The 20,099-nt window shown below is 43.2% G+C and overlaps 1 protein-coding gene across 2 annotated transcripts in view; it reads right to left on the reverse strand.

Annotated features, from left to right (window-relative positions):
- The window catches only part of RAC2 (Rac family small GTPase 2), an 85,235-nt gene that overhangs the window by 49,352 nt on the left and 15,784 nt on the right, over positions 1-20,099 (reverse strand). The window lies entirely within an intron of this gene.

Below are 20,099 nucleotides of genomic sequence, written 5' to 3' on the forward strand. Positions count from 1 at the left end.
AGGTCAGTGGGACTGGCAAGTTCAGTGACAGCAGTTTTTTTTTTTAAATAAATAATTTTCAAAAATTTACATAGCCTTTAAGTCTCTTTGGCACTATTCCAGCTATAGATATTAGATATTTAATATGAATTTAATATTCAGGTATAAATACATTTCTAGCTTATTTCCAAATATTTTTTCAACATTTCTTAATCCCATAAAGACCTTATTTATATATTTTTTTCCATTTTCTTTAATCACTTCTGTAATACACTGCAATACTTCTGTATTGCAGTTTATTATGCCTGTTGGTGTTAAACTGATAGGCAGCCCATCTGCCATGCATGGTAGACCTGGGGGGCTATATTGGGCACTCAGCTGCCATAGCTATCCATTAGCACCCCACAATCACGTTACAAGAGGCACTGATGGAGTGACAGAGGAAGCCCCCACCCACTGTCTAATAACTGGGATGTGGTGGTCACTATTGACAGCAGCATCTAAGGGCTTAAACAGACGTAGTTATCTCCAATTCCGACCGTTGGAGCAGGGTTTCAACTGTATGTTACAGCTGACACTTTCTGCTGATGGCACAGGCACAGCTTCTGTACCCACGACATCCTGGAGCTGTACCTTTACTGTCCTGTGCGAGGAATACATCCCGCCCGCACTGTAAATGTATACTTTATTCAAAAGCTCCTTAGGTATGCATGTGGGCTGTCATGTGGGTGTTTATTCTTCAGTGCAATTTCCCATTGTTCACTTTTCCAAGCAGGCATAGCAGCCATAGAGTCATCATGGCTATGGTAGATTCAAAACAAACACACACGGAGAGAGAAGAGGTAAGGAACAAAAACGGAGGCACGAAGTGTTTTACTACTAGTATACAGGTTGCATTACTTATATGGATGACATTACAGCTGCCACTAAGCAGAGGCGTAGCTAGGTTCTCCAGCACCCGGGGCAAAGATTCAGTTTGCCCCCCCCCCCAACCTCTTTCCCGACATCTCCTTCCCCCTCGCCGTGTTTGTTTTCTCTACCAATCGACGTGTCATTTCTTTTTATGTAACGCGAGCATAAAAACATTTGTACATTTCACAAGCAATATGGTCCTATACACAACACCAGAACCAAGCTCGGTACATATATACAGCCCCAGAACAAATACAGCTCAATTTAGGGCAACCCCTGCCGTATAGGTGTGTACGGAGTAAAACTACAGCTCCCAGCATGGCCCGAACAATGGTAAGGATATGCTGGGAGATGCCGTTTCACAAAAAATAAATCCTATCATAATCATACCACCCATCATCTCGCTGCAGATCATACAGTGACTACATTACTGATTAGAGGCAGAGTGAACATTTACATTAAGTGACTCACCGGTGACGTCTCAGATTCTAGTTCTTTTTCTCCATTTGGTCCAGACCTCTATGATGACTTCTCCCGGTCACAGCCCATTTCTGCAGTTTGCCGCTCACATGTCTTCAGCTTCTCACTTTTCCAACATTTCTGCACCTATAAACAAAGATAAAGTTCTCATTATACCACACACTATGCCCCTAAATATAACAGCACCATACACTGCACCTCTAATTATAATAGCACCATACACCGTGTCCCACACACACACTGTGCCCCCTGTAGATAGTGCCTGCCATAGAGCCCCTGTAGATAGTGCCCCCATATAGACCACCCCTGTATATAGTGCCCCACAAATAACTCCCCCTATAGTGCTCTACAGATAGCCCACCCCTGTATATAGCCCCCTGTAGATATAGCCCACCCCTGTATATAGAGCTCTACAGATAGCCCAACCATGTATGTAGTCCCCCTGTAGATATAGCCCACCCCTGTATATAGTGCTCCACATATAGTCCACCCCTGTATATAGTGTTTCACAGATAGCCCACCCCTGTATATAGCCCCCCCTTGTACATATAGTCCACCCCTGTATATAGTGCTCCACTAGATAGTCCACCCCTGTATATAGTGCTCCACAGATAGCCCACCCCTGTATATACTATATACAAGGGTGGGCTATCTGTGGAGCACTATATACAGGGGTGGACTATATGTACAAGGGGGCTATATACAGGGGTGGTCTTTCTGTGGAGCACTATAGGGGGAGCTATTTGTGGGATACTATATACAGGGGTGGGCTATATCTACAGGGGGACTATATACAGGGGTGGGCTATATCTACAGGGGGACCATATCTACAGGGGGACCATATCTACAGGGCTGGGCTATACACAGGGCTGGGATATACACAGGGGGGCTATATCTACAGGGGTGGGCTATACACAGGGGGGCTATATCTACAGAGGGGGCAATATAAAGGGGGGCTGTATACAGGGGTGGGCTATATACAGGGGTGGGCTATATACAGGGGGAATATATCTACAGGGGGCTATATCTACAGGGCTGGGCTATATACAGGGCGACTATATCTACAGGGGGGGGCTATATACTGGGGTGGGCTATCTATGGAGCACCATATACAGGGGTGGGCTATATCTACAGGGGGCTATATACTATATAGCCCACCCCTGCATATGGTGCTCTATAGACAGCCCACTCCAGTATATAGCCCCCCTGTAGATATAGTCCCCCTGTAGATATAGCCCCCTGTAGATATAGCCCAGCAGATATAGTCCCCCTGTATATAGCCCAGCCCTGTAGATATAGTCCGCCTGTATATAGCCCCCCTGTAGATATAGTCCCCCTGTATATAGCCCAGCCCTGTAGATATAGTCCCCCTGTATATAGCCCAGCCCTGTAGATATAGTCCCCCTGTACATAGCCCAGCCCTGTATAGTCCCCCTGTATATAGCCCAGCCCTGTAGATATAGTCCCCCTGTATATAGCCCAGCCCTGTAGATATAGTCCCCCTGTATATAGCCCCCCTGTAGATATAGTCCCCCTGTATATAGCCCCCCTGTAGATATAGTCCCCCTGTATATAGCCCAGCCCTGTAGATATAGTCCCCCTGTATATAGCCCCCCTGTTGATATAGTCCCCCTGTATATAGCCCAGCCCTGTAGATATAGTCCCCCTGTATATAGCCCCCCTGTATATAGCCCAGCCCGGTAGATATAGTCCCCCTGTATATAGCCCCCCTGTTGATATAGTCCCCCTGTATATAGCCCAGCCCTGTAGATATAGTCCCCCTGTATATAGCCCCCCTGTATATAGCCCAGCCGGGTAGATATAGTCCCCCTGTAGATAGACACCCCCCGTAGATAAAGGCCCCCCCACAGATACAGCCGCACATTTCTATTACAATTAAAAAAAATAAAAATATTCAAACTCACCTTATTCCCGCTCCCACGCGTCCGGCAGCCATGGAGACCTGCTCTCTTCTGCGCAGGTCTCCAGGGGGTTTACACAGCGTCTATGAAAGGCGCTGATTGGCTGGGCAGGATGACTTTCCCTGCCAGTCAGTCAGCGCCTTTCATCGACAGAAGCGTCACTGGTACAAAAGGTACCAGTCGCTTTACTCGTGGAAAGGCGCTGAATGGCCGGGCACGGAATGTGCCCGGTCATTCATTGCTTCTAATTGTACCTGTGTCCTTGCGACACAGGTACAATTATAGTGCAGGAGGAGGGGGCGCTGGCGCCCCCCTCTGAACTGCGCCCGGGGCACATACCCCGCTTGCCCCCCCTAGCTACGCCCCTGCACTAAGACTGTCACTCTGTTTCCTGGGGTCCTGAATGGCAGATCTGACCATCAAGCAATAATGTGGAAGCAGAAGATATGTTGCATAACCCTTCATTGTTGGCATTAAAGATGATGGAAAAGCTGTGTAATAACCATTGTGATAACTAGTAGTTTCCATTACGTTACAATTTGACTGGATAATTCATGGGTTTACATTTACTGATTAATTTTTTTCTTCTTTTGCGGGAAATTCACTTTAAACTATTCTTAAGCATTAGATAGAAATGTCCATTTTATTTCACTCACTCATACAAAAAACAAAAAAGGATAAAACAAAATGACCGTTGTCATGTGAGTATCAGTAAAGAGCGAAATTAATCAAGAGCAGATCAGGATATGTATAAGATAAGATAAGTCTTTATCATAGCTGCTAGCAACGTAGAAAGAACAGCTGATGAAGAAATCCAATTATATGCATCTTAAATTACCCAAATTATACTAACCTGGGGTCTAAATGGTAACTATCTAAGGGGTGAATTCAGAATTCTGCTGGATTCCTGTTATCAGAAAACAGTGCATTGTGGGAACGGAGATGACAGTTACATAGTTGCAGCTCAGTAAGGTCAGATGCCTTGCAGTGGACTAGGGAGCATCTTTATATATATATATATATATATATATATATATATATATATATATATATAATATATAATGTTCCACATGTACAATATAACAATTACTCCCACTTTTAAAAACAACCCAGACCCATCAAATATGTGTGTGGAGGCAGTGGGTGTACACAAAATCTCCCTAAACATACAAATTAAAAATCTTGACAGTAGTGTAAACGTCCAGCAATTTCTAGCATTAAAATATTAGTATTTTATGCAAGTGGATCATTAACGAAATTGAACCAAGCCCCGATAATGACCAGTTCCGGAAACCAATTCAGACGATGTAAACACGGCTGCTACTATCTCCTAGCACCGACGCAAGTTTCACCACCTGGCTTCCTTGTTGTCTGTTTCCAAGGGCAACCAGAAGAATTTTGAAAGCAGCTTCTTATATGAATGAAGAGAACTAAAAGGTATTTCATTTAAATCCCTGTTGACTTTGGGCTTATGAGTCATAACTCAATGACCTGTATGAGCATGCATGCAGAGATAGCTATCAACCACTGAGTAGATCCGCTCACTAGACCCATAAGTCCAGAGTTAACATTTAGGCTATGTTCACACGCAGTGACCAAAAAAGTCTGAAAATACGGAGCTGTTTTCAGGCGAAAACAGCTCCTGATTTTCAGTCGTTTTGTAGCCACTCGCATTTTTCGCAGCGTATTTTACAGCTGTTATTGGCGCTATTTTTCAATGGAGTCAATGAAAAACGGCTCCAAAAACGTCAACTGAGAAATGGGAGTCAGACACTATTTGTATATGAAATTAGAAAAATATCAATTTTATTACAAGAGATTAAACAATGAGGAGATATAAAATATACAGAGGATCCAAAAACAAGGTTGGACTGTACATGGGCCACAGAAGTGCACAGATTAGTACCTACAGCAATATCATAATAATTAGTACATAAATGTAGGGTTGAAAAATGTATGGGACTAAAGAAGGGCAGGTAACATCAGCTGTAAAAAAGGGAAGCGAAGCTATCGAGTCTAGCTTAAATAACCCATATAAGGACAAGAGAGGTAGGTAATAGGTACAGACACGAGGATGGTAGCATCTAAAGAAGTAATTGTGGGTGTCTATGCTAGTAAATGAGTCTAAAGAGATGTCCAAAAGAGTGTATAACTGAGACTGGGTAGAGTCCCCGACAAAATGAAGTGATCTGGTATGCCTTACCCATAGATGTCAGGAATGTAGCCCAGAGAAAAGGAAGCGCCTGACACATGTTTCGCGTATGCAGCTTTTTCAATTATTAGGATATTGTCATCGTTTTATAGTTGGCTTTGTTACGGACGGGACATTTATTTATTTATTTCAAACTTTATTTAACTTTTTTTAGTCCCACTAGGGGACTTTACTGTGCAAACTTTTGATCACTATTCTAATACACTGCAATACTTCTGTATTGCAGTGTATTATTGCCGGTCAGTGTAAAACTGACAGGCACCTGTTAGGTCATGCCTCTGGCATAGCCGAACAGGCAATCACTGAAGGCAGACTAGGGGGCCTTTGTTAGGCCCCCAGGCTGCCATAGAACCCATCGGCACCCCGTGATGCATGCGGGGATGCCAGTGGGATGAGAGAGGGAGCTCCCTCCCTCTAAAATCACTCAGATGTGGCGCTCGCCATTGAACGCCGCATCTGAGGGGTTAAATATGATCGGAAAACTGTTACTAATCGCCCGGGCTTCAGCAGCATCCTGCACGATGCGGGGAAAGTTCTTCTCATGTGCCGACGTGAAAAGTCGGCGCTTCAGAAGAACTACCCTGAACGGTCGACGTACAAACACTATACGCCGGTCGTTAAGGGGTTAAACTCTATTAATAAAATTGATATTTTCCAAATTTTCTATATAAACAGTGTCAAGTATGATGTATTGGAGTTTCTATTTTGTTACTTCTCTCCTGTACTTTGCAGGTATTTTACCGTACGCAGGGATCACCTAGCCATTTGAATGTGTCCTGTGAGACTTATGTTGTTTACAGTTATATCTTTGAGGGGCCGGTGGTCTGACTGTTTGAAGAACTGATTTCAATCCATCTGTATTAGGCTTGGTTCACATGGGCGTCAGGGCTTTAGTCTGACGTTCCATCTGAGCTTTCCGTCAGAAAAGAGCCCTGACTGAAATAAACGGAAACGATAGGTTTCCATCACCATTGATTCCAATGGTGACGGATCCGGTGCCAATGGTTTCCGTTTGCCTCAGATGTGCAAGGGTTCCGTCGTTTTAACGGAATGAATAGAGTAGTCGACTGCGCTATTCATGCCATCAAAACCTAGGAACCCTTGCACAACTGAGACAAATGGAAACCATTGGCACCGGATCCGTCACCATTAGAATCAATGGTGATGCAAACGGAAACCTATGGTTTCTGTTTGTTTCAGTCAGGGTCCTGTTGTGACGGAACATCAGAACGGGACCCTGACGCAGATGTGAACGAAGCCTAATCTATTTTACTTGTTAAACAAGAAAATAAAAGTAATGTAATGACTAAAACGCTGATAGAGAACTAAATGAAAGATGCCATAAAGATAAGAATAAACAGGAAGCAGAAGTGGAATATTCCACAGACCTATACAGAAACGTAGTGATGGGGATTTTTTCTTCTAAAGGAAATAGCTAAAAGAAGACGGTTGGCACCATGTAGAACCAACCTGTATGAACTCACATTAGAAGCATTAGACATAGAGGAGCATTATAAAAACTTCCCTATAAGTATGAACGCGTGATTATAATCTTATGGGGATATCTGGACATTATTGCTTAAACATCAGAAAAGTAGAAGTTCAAGTTTGCAAAAAGCCTTTTTTTTTTTTTTTACACTTACCAGTTACTAGACTTCCATTTCATGTGACACAGTGAGCCATATGGTCAACTGTTAGTCTTATTACGTATTCTCTATCTGTTCGTTTTGGGCCCTTATGCACAAGACCATATTAAGGGTCTGTGTGGTATCTGTAATACAGCGCCCAAAGACTAGTGTTCCAATTGTATACGGAGACACCCACACAGTTGTTTTTTCAATGTATGAATACATATGAAAAAAAAATGTGGCATGCTCCATTGCGGCCGTAGAAAGGAAGGCATTTTCCCTCTTGAAGTATTACTTTTAAGGTAAAATAAGGTACCTCATGAAGTGCATACAGGTCTGTAATATTGACCCATAGGGCCAGTGTGTACCGCGGTACAGTGTCAGCGCACATAGCCAAAGGGGTTAAAGGAGTTGTCCACTATTCATATTTTTTTATTAATTTATAGAATAGGAAATCATACAGATTTCAAAATTTGGTGGATAAATTAAATATTTATTAGTGAAAAACACCAAAATGTAGAGAAAATTTGCAAAAATGTGAATTTTTCTAAATTTAAATGTATCTGCTTGTAAAACAGATAGTAATACCACACAAAATAGTTACTAGTTACCATTTCACATATGTCTACTTTATGTTGGCATCGTTTTATTTTTCTAGGACGTTACAAGGCTTAGAACTTTAGCAGCAATTTCTTACATTTTCAAGAAAAATTCAATATGCTATTTTTACAGGGGCCAATCAGTTCTGAAGTGGTTTTGAGGGCCTTATATATTAGAATCCCCCAATAAATCACCCAATATAAAAAAAACTGCACCCCTCAAAGTATTCAAAACAGCATTCAGAAAGTTTCTTAAACCTTTAGGCGTTTCACAGGAAATAAAGCAAAGTAGAGGGGAAATTTAAAAATGTCTATTTTTTTTGCCGAAATTCATTTGTAATAAAAAAAAATTGTGTAACACAGAAGGTTTTACCAGAGAAATACAACTCAATATTTATTGCCCAGGTCCTGCAGTTTTTAGAAATATCCCACATGTGGTCCTAGTGTCCTAATGGACTGAAACACCGGCCTCAGTAAAGGAGCACCTAGTGGATTTTGGGGCCTGCTTATTTTTAGATTATATTTTAGGCACCATGTCCGGTTTGAAGAGGTCTTGTGGTGCCAAAACAGTGGAAACTCCCCAAAAGTGACCCCATTTTGGAAACTAGACCCCTCAAGGAATTTATCTAGGGGCATAGTTAGCACTTTGACCCCCACAGGTATTTTTTCTATATTTATTGGAGTTAATCTGTGAAATTGAAAATAGACTTTTTTTCTGAAAAAACATAGAAAATTTTAATATTTACAAGGAATAAAGAAGAAAATGCATCCCAACATTTGTAAAGCATCTTCTCCTGATTAAGGAAATACCCCATATGTGGTAATAAACTGCTGTTTGGACCCACAGCAGCGCTCAGAAGGGAAGGAGCGCCATTTGGATTTTGGAGCGCAGATTTTGCTGGATTGGTTTTTAGTGCCATGTCGCGATTGCAACGCCCTGGAGGGAATAAAACTGTGGAAACACCCCAAAAGTGTCCCCATTTGGGAAACTACACCCCTCAAGGAATTTTTCTAGGGGTATAGTAAGCATTTATACCACACAGGTTTTTTGCAGAATTTAGTAGAATTAGGCTGTGAAAATGAATATAAACATTTTTGTCCACTAAAATGTTGAATTTTTTCATTTTCACAAGGGATAAAGGAGAAAAAGTCGCCCTAAATATGTAACGCAATCTCTCCCGAGTATGACAATACCCCACATGTGGTAATAATTTATTCTTTTAATAGAAATTAAATAACCTTTGCAGGACTGATCCTTTTTTGCTTTTCCATTTTAGTTTTTTACTCCCCGCCTTCCAAACGCCATAACTTTTTTATTTTTCCATGAATTGAGCGGTGTGAGGGCTTCTTTTTGGCAGGACGAGCTGTAGTTTTTATTGGTACATGCAACTTTTTGATCACCTTTTATTGCATTTTATTTAGAGCTTTGGTGACCAAAAACAGTGATTTTGGCGTTTTAAATTCTTTATTTCTTACGGTGTTCATAATGCGCTATAAATGACAATTTTACTTTATTCTGCGGGTCGGTACGATTACGGCGATACCATATGTATATAGTTTTTTTTATGTTTTGCAGCGTTTGCACAATAAAATCACTTCTTTATAAAATAATTTATTTTCTGTGTCACCATATTCTGAGAGCCGTAGCTTTTATTTTTCAGTCAAAAAAGCGGTGTAAGGGCTTGTTTTTTACGGGACGGGTTGTAGTTTTTATTGGTACTATTTTCGGGTACATGCGGCTTTTTGATCACTTTTTATTCTATATTTTGGGAGGGGTGGTGACCAAAAAATAGTGATTCTGGCATTGTTTTTAGTTTTTGTTTTTTTTCGGCGTTCACGGTGCGGTAAAAACAACATTATAGTTTTAGAGATTGGGTCATTACGAACGCGGTGATACCAAATATGTGTACTGTTTAACTGTTTCATTTTTTCCCTATAATAAGAGACTTATTATAGGAAAAAAAAAATCTTTTATTTTTACACTTTTGTAAAACATTTTTATTATTTTTTTACACTTTTTTTTTACCTGCAGCTCTGATCGCTGCTAGAATACTTTACACTACCTAGGTAGTGTAACGTATTCCATCTGTCAGTGTGACGTCACAGTCACTCTGACAGTTAGTCTACGAGGAACAGCCAGAGGCTGATCCTCATAGGCTTCCATACATGGCAGACCCGGAGGCCGTTGTCTGGCCCCCAGGTGCCATCACAAGCATCAGCAGCCCCCACAATTGCATGGGGGCTGCTAGTGTGCTACAAAGCCCCTACATGCGGAGATCGCAATCAAGCCCCGCATGTAACAGGTTAATTGCCGAAATCAGCGGCAATGAGCTGCTGATCTGCAACAGTGGAGTGTCAGCTGTCAGGGACAGCTGACCTCCCGGTTCCCGATGCACACTGTCGTCGACACAGTCACAGACACTGTCGCCGACAGTGTGCATCGCGAACGGCAGTGACGTCATGTCACTCTGACAGGAAGTCTATCCGGAGGCTGGTCCTGATAGGCTTCCGTACATGGCAGACATGGAGGCCATTACTTGGCTTCCGATTGCCCTGCTAGCCATCTGCAAACCTCACGATTTCATTGTGAGGTCTGCCGATGTGCTAGAAACCTCTGAATGCGGTGATTCCAATCGATCACCGCAATTAAGGGGTTAATTACCGAAATCAGCGAAAATAAGCCGCTGATCGGCATACAGTGGAGTGTCAGCTGTCTGGGACAGCTGGCCTCCCGGTTCCCGGTGCACACTGTCGCCGACAGTGTGCACCGGGAACCACGCAGTAACTGTACGTCCCTGTGCGCTAAGACACTGGCCACATGGACGTACAGTTGCGTCGTGGTGCGCCTAGGGGTTAAGGGGGTTCTCTCCTCTTTCCACTTCTGGCCTCAAGGTTGGAGCAAACCACTGGGTGTTCATTTATCTTTTCATCTATTTTGGTTACATCTGTACCAATATATGGAGTATAGCACAGGTAAAGATCTTTCCCTCCTCTTTTAAACATACCATTATAAACCCATTACCGAAAAAAACAAAAACTCTTGACCCATTCAGCGCCGCTAACTACCGACCTGTCTGTATTCTCCCCTGCATCTCCAAACTCCTGGAACGCTTGGTCTACTCTCGCCTTATCCGCTATCTCTCTGCTAACTCAATTCTTGACCCCTTACAATCTGGTTTTTGCACTCTACACTTTACAGAAACTGCCCTTACTAAAGTCTCAAACGATCTCTTGCTGGCTAAATCGAATGCCAAATACTCTACTGATTCTTCTGGATCTCTCTGCAGTATTTCACACCGTAGATCACCAACTCCCTACTTAACATGCTCCACTCTATTGGCCTTGAAGACACTGCGCTCTCTTGGTTTTCTTCCTATCCCTCTGACTGCTCTTGCTATTGGGGTTCCTCAGGGATCAGCCCTAGGTTCGCTTCTGTTCTCTCTACGCAGCCATTATATTGGACAAACCATCAGCAGATTTGGCTTCCAGTACCATCGCTACGCTGATGACACCCAATTATATACCTCTTCCCATGGCATCACCCCTGCTCTAATACAAAACACCAGTGATTGTCTGTCCGCTGTCTCTAACATCATGTCCTCTCTCTATCTGAAACTGAATCTTTCTAAAATTGAGCTCCTTGTGTTCCCACCATCTACTAACCTACCTAAACCTGATGTCTCTATCTCAGTGTGAGGCTCTACCATAACTTCTAAGCAGCACGCCCGATGTCTCAGGGTTATTTTTGACTCAGATCTTTCCTTTACTTCACACATTCAATCACTTTCATGCTACTGTCATTTTCACCTCAAAAACATCTCCAGAATCCGTCCTTTTCTTACTGTGGAAACAGCCAAAACTCTCATTCACTCTCGTCTTGACTACTGTAACTCATTACTAATCGGTCTTCCACTCACTAAACTCTCCCCTCTCCAATCTATCCTTAATACAGCAGCCAGGCTCATCTTTCTGACCAACCGCTACACCAACACCTCTACACTGTGCCAGTCACTGCACTGGTTGCCCATACACTTCAAAATTAAATTGAAAATTATTACTCTCACCCACAAAGCTCTCCACAGTGCTGCACCTCCTTACATCGCCTCCCTCATCTCTGTCTACCACCCTACTCGCGCTCCACATTCTGCCACCGACCTTAGATTAAAATCCACCATAATCCGAAACCCCCACTCCCGTCTCCAAGTTTTTTTTCGTGCTGCACCCGTCCTCTGGAATGTGCTACCCCAGACAATCAGATTAATTCCCAACATCCACAGTTGTAAACGTGCCCTGAAAACACATATTTTTAGACAGGCCTATAACATTCCCTAATCTGACTCCTTTCCCTGGCCCCCTTTTTACAATAGTCATGAGGACTTAACCTCCTCATTCAGCAGTATCCCCCACACTCTTTGCTCCCTAATGCACTTCATGTCTGTCATACACGGATACTGGCTGTTGACCGACTCATGCAGCTTTATGTGTACCACCCCATGTGTATAAAAGATGGCTGTGATTTGTTTTAAAAAACGTTTATTATTTGCAAAGTTACAAGTTATTTTCTAAATCTGCTAATGTGTCTCTAATAGCCAAATGGATGGTGACTCTTTCTTTTCACTCTGGGCAGTATAATGTTTTCTGTATGACGCTGTCCAATCAGCATACAGCTGCTCTCCCTTCCCTGCCCAGCAACACAGTGTGATCATATAGTATACAGTCTCCATTCCCGACTGTGTATTCAACTGACGAAATCTCTGGTTGTGTTACAGCTAGAACTGAGATCCTGGTGTCATATGAAAGATTAGAATCTCATCTTTCATATGCCACCAGAAGTACTAGGTGGTCCACAGCCAGAGATATGGCTGTTTTAAAGAGGCTCTGTCACCAGATTATAAGTGCCCTATCTCCTACATAATCTGATCGGCGCTGTAATGTAGATAACAACAGTGGTTTTTATTTAGAAAAACGATAATCTGAGCAATTTATGAGCAATTTCAATTTATGCTAATGACTTTCTTAATAGACAACTGGGCGTGTTTTTACTTTTTACAAGTTGGGCGTTGTACAGAGAAGTGTATGACGCTGACCAATCAGTGACCAATCAGCGTCATACACTTCTCATTGTTCCAGCCCATTGTTACAGCGTGATTGTGCAGTGAAAGAAGCTGGGCTGGAACAATGAGAAGTGTATGACACTGATTGGTCACTGATTGGTCAGCGTCATACACTTGTCTGTACAACGCCCAACTTGTAAAAAGTAAAAACACGCCCTGTTGTCTATTAAGAAAGTCATTAGCATAACTATAAAATTGCTCATAACTTGCTCAAAAATTATAGTTTTTCAAAATAAATATGTAGGAGATAGGGCATTTATAATCTGGTGACAGAGCCTCTTTAAGTGATCCCCCTTCCCTCCAGACACAGTCTCTCACAATGTGTGTGTAGCAGCTTCATGCTGATAGAACAGATCAGAGGCTATGATGTAGCTCCACCTCAGGACAATCGCTGCGGTTACCCACCGGTTGTCTAATAAAGGCTCCGTTACATAAAAAAAAATGGTCATAACTTTGCAAATAATAAACATTTTTTAAAACAAATCACACTGTAGTTATCAGCAGCAATGCGCCTATTAGATTAGTTAGGAGACAGAGAGTTGATAAACTGGTGACGGAGCCTCTTTAACAAGCACTTTTTTTTACATTTTGTGCCTCCCTTATTTCCTCATAGATTGTAAGCTCTTGCAAGAAGGGTCCACGCTCCTTTTATTTGAATTGTAAATTAGTTTTGTCAATATGTAATGTCTGATATTGTCTGAACATGTTCCCTCTAAATTGTAAAGTGCTGCGGAATATGTTGGCGCTATATAAATAAAGATTATTATTATTATTAAAGATGATCTACCAACATATGACATGTCCTCTGGAAACCTGAATATAGGGGAAGATATGGACCACCATCAGGTGGGAAACACTGGTGTCCAGGAGGCTCTCTTTAGGGGCCCACAAAATTCCTACGGAATCAATCCAGCACAAATAGGAACATTTTATAGAAGAAAAATAGCCTATGTACCTTCACAGTACAATTTGATAGCATCAATACCCTATTGTCAAATTGCTGCAGTCAGCCACCTTAAGATTTAGGTGACAAGGGTTTGCAGCTCCAAATGTTACGACTTTAAGAATAATTTGTCAGGCTCCTGCATTTTTATAATTTTTCCGCTCCTTGTCAGATAGCATCTGATTCACAGGCAATCTGTAAAAGGTGATTTCCATCCAATTTCACGTCAGTGCTTGCATACTAATACCACCCTATTGTGGCTATACATAGTGTTCCTTTGAATCTGTTGAATTATGATAGCTTTTATGTATATAAATAAATTGAGATATGCAGATATATAAGGTTGCTCATGCAGCAGAAGAAATCTGCCCATAAAATCCTTTGCATCCAGACATATGTATTGTAGAGAATCCAAATGGAAAATAAAGGCTTCTACTGCCCCCTTCTGTTTGATTATATATATATTTATTTATGCAGCTACTTTAGTTCTTAAAACTGGCAGCTGCGATTGAATGAATGAATCCTTGCTTCATTAGCAATAGTAATAGTTTGGCAGTTGTGGCTTTACAATTGCACTTGGGGGAAGGACAGAGGCTTTATAACTAAGACATTGTGGATGATACTTTGCATAACGCGGCTGTTAGATCACAGACAATGACAAGTACTAATAGTCAAATGCTTCCACGGAATATACAAGGGATGCGGTGTAGAATTTAATTCACAGATATGATATAATATTAAAAAAAAACGTGCCTGTAATGTCGGGGTAGGGAGACAGACAGGTGAGCCCTAATCTACCCGCCACTCAGTCCCTGCCTACTTGCACGGCCCGTCCTAGGCGACGGCGTACAACTGGGCGACGGTCCCTACGCTCAATAAGTGCACGACAGACAAACAGACAAGGGTACATAGAAGCTAAGGGAAATGGGGCAGCTGCCCACGGCAACACCGTGAGCAACCAGAGTAGTGATCGAGCCGAGTCAAACCAGGAGTGTACGAGGTAACAAACGCAGAGCAGGAAAGTAGTCAGTAAAGCCAGGGTCAAATTGAAGCAGAGGTCAATAGTCTTAGCAGGAACAGCAGAGCCAGGAAACCAGACAGAATCACAGGCAAAGGAAAAGCAGGAAATTAAGGTATAAATAGACCGAGGGCGGGAGCTAGAAACGTCTGGCCAGGCTGTGATAGGTTCTCCCACTCCTCAGCCTCCCAGCCTGAGTGGTAGCAGATCGAGTCACTCTATCAGACCTAGGAGCAGATGCAGACTGATTAATCACGGGCGTCGACACAGAAGCTGTGTCTGGTAAATCCTTTAGAGTGCCTAAATGGAAGGGCACATTTGTCTTAGGGCTTATTTAGACGAACGTGATATACGTCCGTGCAACGAGCGTGATTTTTCACGCACCTCGCACGGACCTGTGTTAGTCTATGGGGCCGTGCAGACTGTCCGTGAGTTTCACGCAGCGTGTCCGCTGTGGAAAACTCACGACATGTCCGATATTTGTGCGTTTTTCGCGCATCACGCACCCATTGAAGTCAACGGGTGCGTGAAAATCATACTTCCGTATGACGCGCGTAAGTCGCGCAACAGCAGTAAAAAGTATGAATGAAAACAGAAAAGCACCACGCGCTTTTTGGTTTACAAACATACAAACAGAGTGTCATAATGATGGCGGCTGCGCGAAAATCACGCAGCCACGCATCATATGGTGGTGATACACGGAGCTGTTAAGTGCCTTTTGCGCGCGCAAAACGCACACGCTCGTGTAAATCCGGCCTAAAAATATGTGGCTTAGCTGCTTGTAGTTTGTATTAAATCCTTGTGATAACTTTCCACGTACTGACGTCCTGGAGAGATTGTGCATGCTCGTGTTTATATGCAGCAGCTAATCTGAACAGGCAGAGATGCAGTGTAAAGCATTGCGGACACAGCAGCCTCACAGACTACAGGCTGTTATATTCTAAAGTCTATATAGCTTGCGAATGGCTATTTATGGCCATTTATAATTTCTTAGGCAGTAATTACAATATTAAATGAACAATTAAAATATTAATATTACAATAAGGAATTAATATTTACACAATCCTATAATATAGTCTTACAAATACCATCAGATGTATTATTTAAAGTGTACCTCTCCTGACATGCCTATTTTAGTAAATACTTGTATTCCCCATGAAATAAAAATTCTGGACACATCACGTTTTCTTAGAACTGTTTATTGTCCTGTTTCCTTGTTGTTAGTGCTCCTAGAAATTTATGTATAAATTAACAACTGGGTGTTACCGTTCCCCTTATCAAATTGGTGTGTCCCTACACAGTCTTAGGCCTCATTTACACGAGCGTATTATACGCGCGTGCGACGCGCGTGCTTTGCACGCATGTCGTACGCACCTATATTAGTCAATGGGGCTGTTTAGACGATGCGTGAATTGCGCTCAGCGCGTGTGCGCAGAAAAAAACTCACGACATGTTCTATAATCGTGCGTTTTTCGCGCACTCACGCACCCATTGAAGTCAATGGGTGCGTGAAAACCACGCATGCCGCACGGAAGCACTTCCGTGCGAACTGCGTGATTCGCGCAAGAGCTGTCAAACTCCTGAATGTAAACAGAAAAGCACCACGTGCTTTTCTGTTTACAAACATCCAAACGGAGTGTCAAATTCGAGATGAGCGCACCGAACTTCACCGGCTTCGGCCAAACTCGTTTTGACCGAAACCGGTAAAAAATGTTCGGGTACGCGACGTCAGGAGACAGTCACTGTCCACGGTGCTGAAAGCGTTAAACTGGTTCAGCACCATGGACAGTGACTTCCGCTCCGAAAATCCATGAACCTGTAAAAAAAAAAAGACGTTCTGACTTACCGATAACTCCGGTCCGACCTCCCGGGATGACAGTAAAGTCCAAGTGACAGCTGCAGCCAATCACAGGCCAAGCACAGGCTGCAGCCAATCACAGGCTGCAGCGGTCTCATGGACTGCGGCGTCATCCTGGGAGGTGGGGCCGGATGACAAGAGAGGGACGCGTCACCAAGGCAACGGCCGGGAGCCCGGACTGGGGGAAGCAGGAAGTTCTTGGTAAGTATGAAAGTCTTTTTTTATTCACAGGTTGGTGTATATTGTGTTCGGCATTCACTGTCGAGGGTGCTGAAAGAGTTACTGCCGATCAGTTAGCTCTTTCAGCACCTTGGACAGTGACGGGCGTCGACTAGCCTCATCTCTATGATGGCGGCTGTGCGAAAATCACGCAGCCGCGCATCATACACGGATGACACACGGAGCTGCCAAGTGCCTTTTGCGCGCGCAAAACGCAGCGTTTTTTGCGCGCGCAAAACGCACACGCTCGTGTAAATGAGGCCTTAGGATAGGAACACACACAGCGTATTCAGGGTGGATACACTGCGTCAAGCTGCACAGCGTATCCGCCCTGAACACCGCAGAGAATGCCCTCCGAAATCCTTCACTGTAAATTCCGCTGCGTAATTGATCACACATACTTAGCCCCTCCCTCCTCTGACGTCCTATGATTGGCTGCAGCAGTCACATGGCCTGCAATGTCATCCAGGGAGGCCGGACTGGAGAAGAAGCAGGGAACTCTGGGTAAGTATAACATATTTTTTTTTCTTACCTGCGATTTTTGCAGTGGAATCACTGTGATTCCGCCGCAAATATCGCAACACACACACACCACTTTGTTGCAGATTTAAGCACCCCATTGAATTTAATGGGAAAACCCGCAACAGAAGAGCAGCGATTGAAGAAGGTTGAAGAAACTGGCCCGCAGGTCAATTTATGTGCGGTTTTTTTTGTCGACATTTTTCCACAGTGTGGGGATAAGATTTGTCCCACACACACTGCTGCTACTGTAATACGCTGCAGATTTAAATTAATCCGTTGCAGAAAATCTGTGTTTACGCTGTGTGTGTTCGTACCTTTAAGGTACTTTTACACCGGCCCATTTTGGCTTGTTGATCGGCGCTCATTTGCTCCTATCAAAAGTAGCTATTATGGGGACGAGCGCTTTTTACTCCGATCGCTCGTCCCCATACCGTTGTATCATGTCAGCAGCATGTCCCCCTGTTTACTTAGGGAGATATGCTGCCAACAACGGTAATATTTTTCACATTTAAAACGATATGATCGGAAGATGAACACTCGTTCATCTGCTGATCGCTGCCCTGTTTACACAGGACAATTATTGGGAACGAACGTGTCTTTGAACGCTCGTTTGCCTGATAATTGGCCAGTGTAAAAGGGCCTTTACTCTGTCAGCACTGATTAGACATTGTGAGTCAGTGTAGGGACACACACCCAACAGGTAAAACCCAGTTGTCAATTTATTTATACATTTCTAGGAGGAATAACTGAGGAACAGCACAACGTAAAGTTCTAAGAAAGGATACACAAGAATTGGTATTTCATGGGGAAAATAATTATTTGCTAAAACCGACGTGACAGATTAGATGACAGGTCCCCTTTAGGCTGGGTTCACACAGAGCTTTTTGACGAGTTTTTTTGACGTGGAAACCGCGCCGCAAAACTCGCCAAAAACGGCCAAAAAATGCCTCCCATTGATTTCAATGGGAGGCGGAGGAGTCTTTTTTCCCGCGAGACGGACATGCCCTATCTTCGGGCGTTTACGCCTCTGACCTCCCATTGACATCAATGGGAGGCAGAAAAAGTGTATTTCGCTCAATGGCCGCGGGCAAAAAACGCAGCAAAAATCGGCGTGCAGGGAGAGGAAAATCTGCCTCAAACTTCCAAACGGAATTTGAGGCAGAATTTCCGCCTGCAAAAGACTCAGTGTGAACCCAGCCTTAAATGGTAAGAATCCTGTATAGAAGACAGTGAAATGTTGCAGGAAATTATGCAACCTATAATGTTTAGGGATGTGTTTTTAGGTAATAAATATATAGACAAACAAATTATGCAACAGAAACAAGGACAATTACAAGTACCTAACTTTTCAGGTGAATTTCTAGAATAAGTTGACATATGTGTGTACATAAGGAATGACATGGTTTCTGGCCATTATATGATTTGTATTCTGCATTTCTTAGCAGATTCCCCCTCTGTAGGCTCTATCTTTAATTCTCAAGTGTCTCTGAGCTAGGGGACAGAGCCTAACGCCTATCATGTCTTCTATACACCGAACACAGAGATAGGAGAGCAGGATTTTCCTATTCTATCTATCACATATATATCGAAGCTGCAGAAGCATGGAAGACATTATACAGTAGTAATGAGCAGTGTAGCTGAGAATCCAGCACTGGGGTGACATAGAAATCTTACCATCACTTCTGTGTCTTTCTTACTCTCTCACTCTACTTCCTCCTCCTGCTCCCCTCTCCATAGACTAGTATGCAGCATGTCTGACTTTCTCTCTCTGCATCTGCTTCCTCCAGCTGCTCACCCCTCCCCTCTCCATAGACTTTGTATGCAGCATGTCTGTTGATGACTTACTCTCTTTCTCTCTGCTTCCTCCGCCTGCATTTAAGAGGTTCTTCCAGAAGATTACAAGGATGTCACATTCAAGTTGCTCCTTTGTTTGACAATAACACATGCTATATTGAGCGGTCCTAAACCGGGGTTTGGGACCTCGACTCCGCAGGAGTTTCCACTAAGTCGGGCTCCTCCAAAGTAAATGCAGACTATGTAGCCTGTCCCAACTATGCTATTACGGGTAGCTTGGGACTACCCTTTACCACACAACTTTCTTTGTTGAGTGTAGGGTGCACTAGTCACTTTGTGGGGAGGAATTTTCTGCTCCTCCGTGCAACACGGTGGCCGCCATGCCACTACCTTCACGGATCCCGACTCCCCCATGCATGCACATGCAAAGTGTATGTTGCTTTCTATCTGTGCAACATAGAGAACAGCCCCAAACCATGCTGTTGCATACACACACAGTACTTTGTCCAATTATTTTTAGGTGGATGCATGCACTTCAATGACAGTTTTGAACATTACTGTGCACAATATCTCTTTAAATATACAGTGCCAGGCACTCACAACAGCATGGTAAATTATTACAGCAACTTGTAGTACTTAACTTTTCCTACATCTACTCAGTGCACAGGCCACTCTGTTCCCAATAGCAACACTTTACACTGTCTGTCCTCTTGGCACTTATCTCCAAGGCAGGCACAACTTCCTACTTATGCATGACACCCTACTCTGCACATAGCACTTGCTCTTCTAGTTATTTCCTACATCCTTCTTCCCTTGTATGTATTTTCAGAATCGCCGCCAAGCTGTCCTCTGTGCACTTGCTCCTCTGCACATCGTAGGAAAGCTTCTCTCCACCCCTC

This window comes from Rhinoderma darwinii, chromosome 7, assembly GCF_050947455.1.
Source record: "Rhinoderma darwinii isolate aRhiDar2 chromosome 7, aRhiDar2.hap1, whole genome shotgun sequence".
Lineage (NCBI taxonomy): Eukaryota > Metazoa > Chordata > Amphibia > Anura > Rhinodermatidae > Rhinoderma > Rhinoderma darwinii.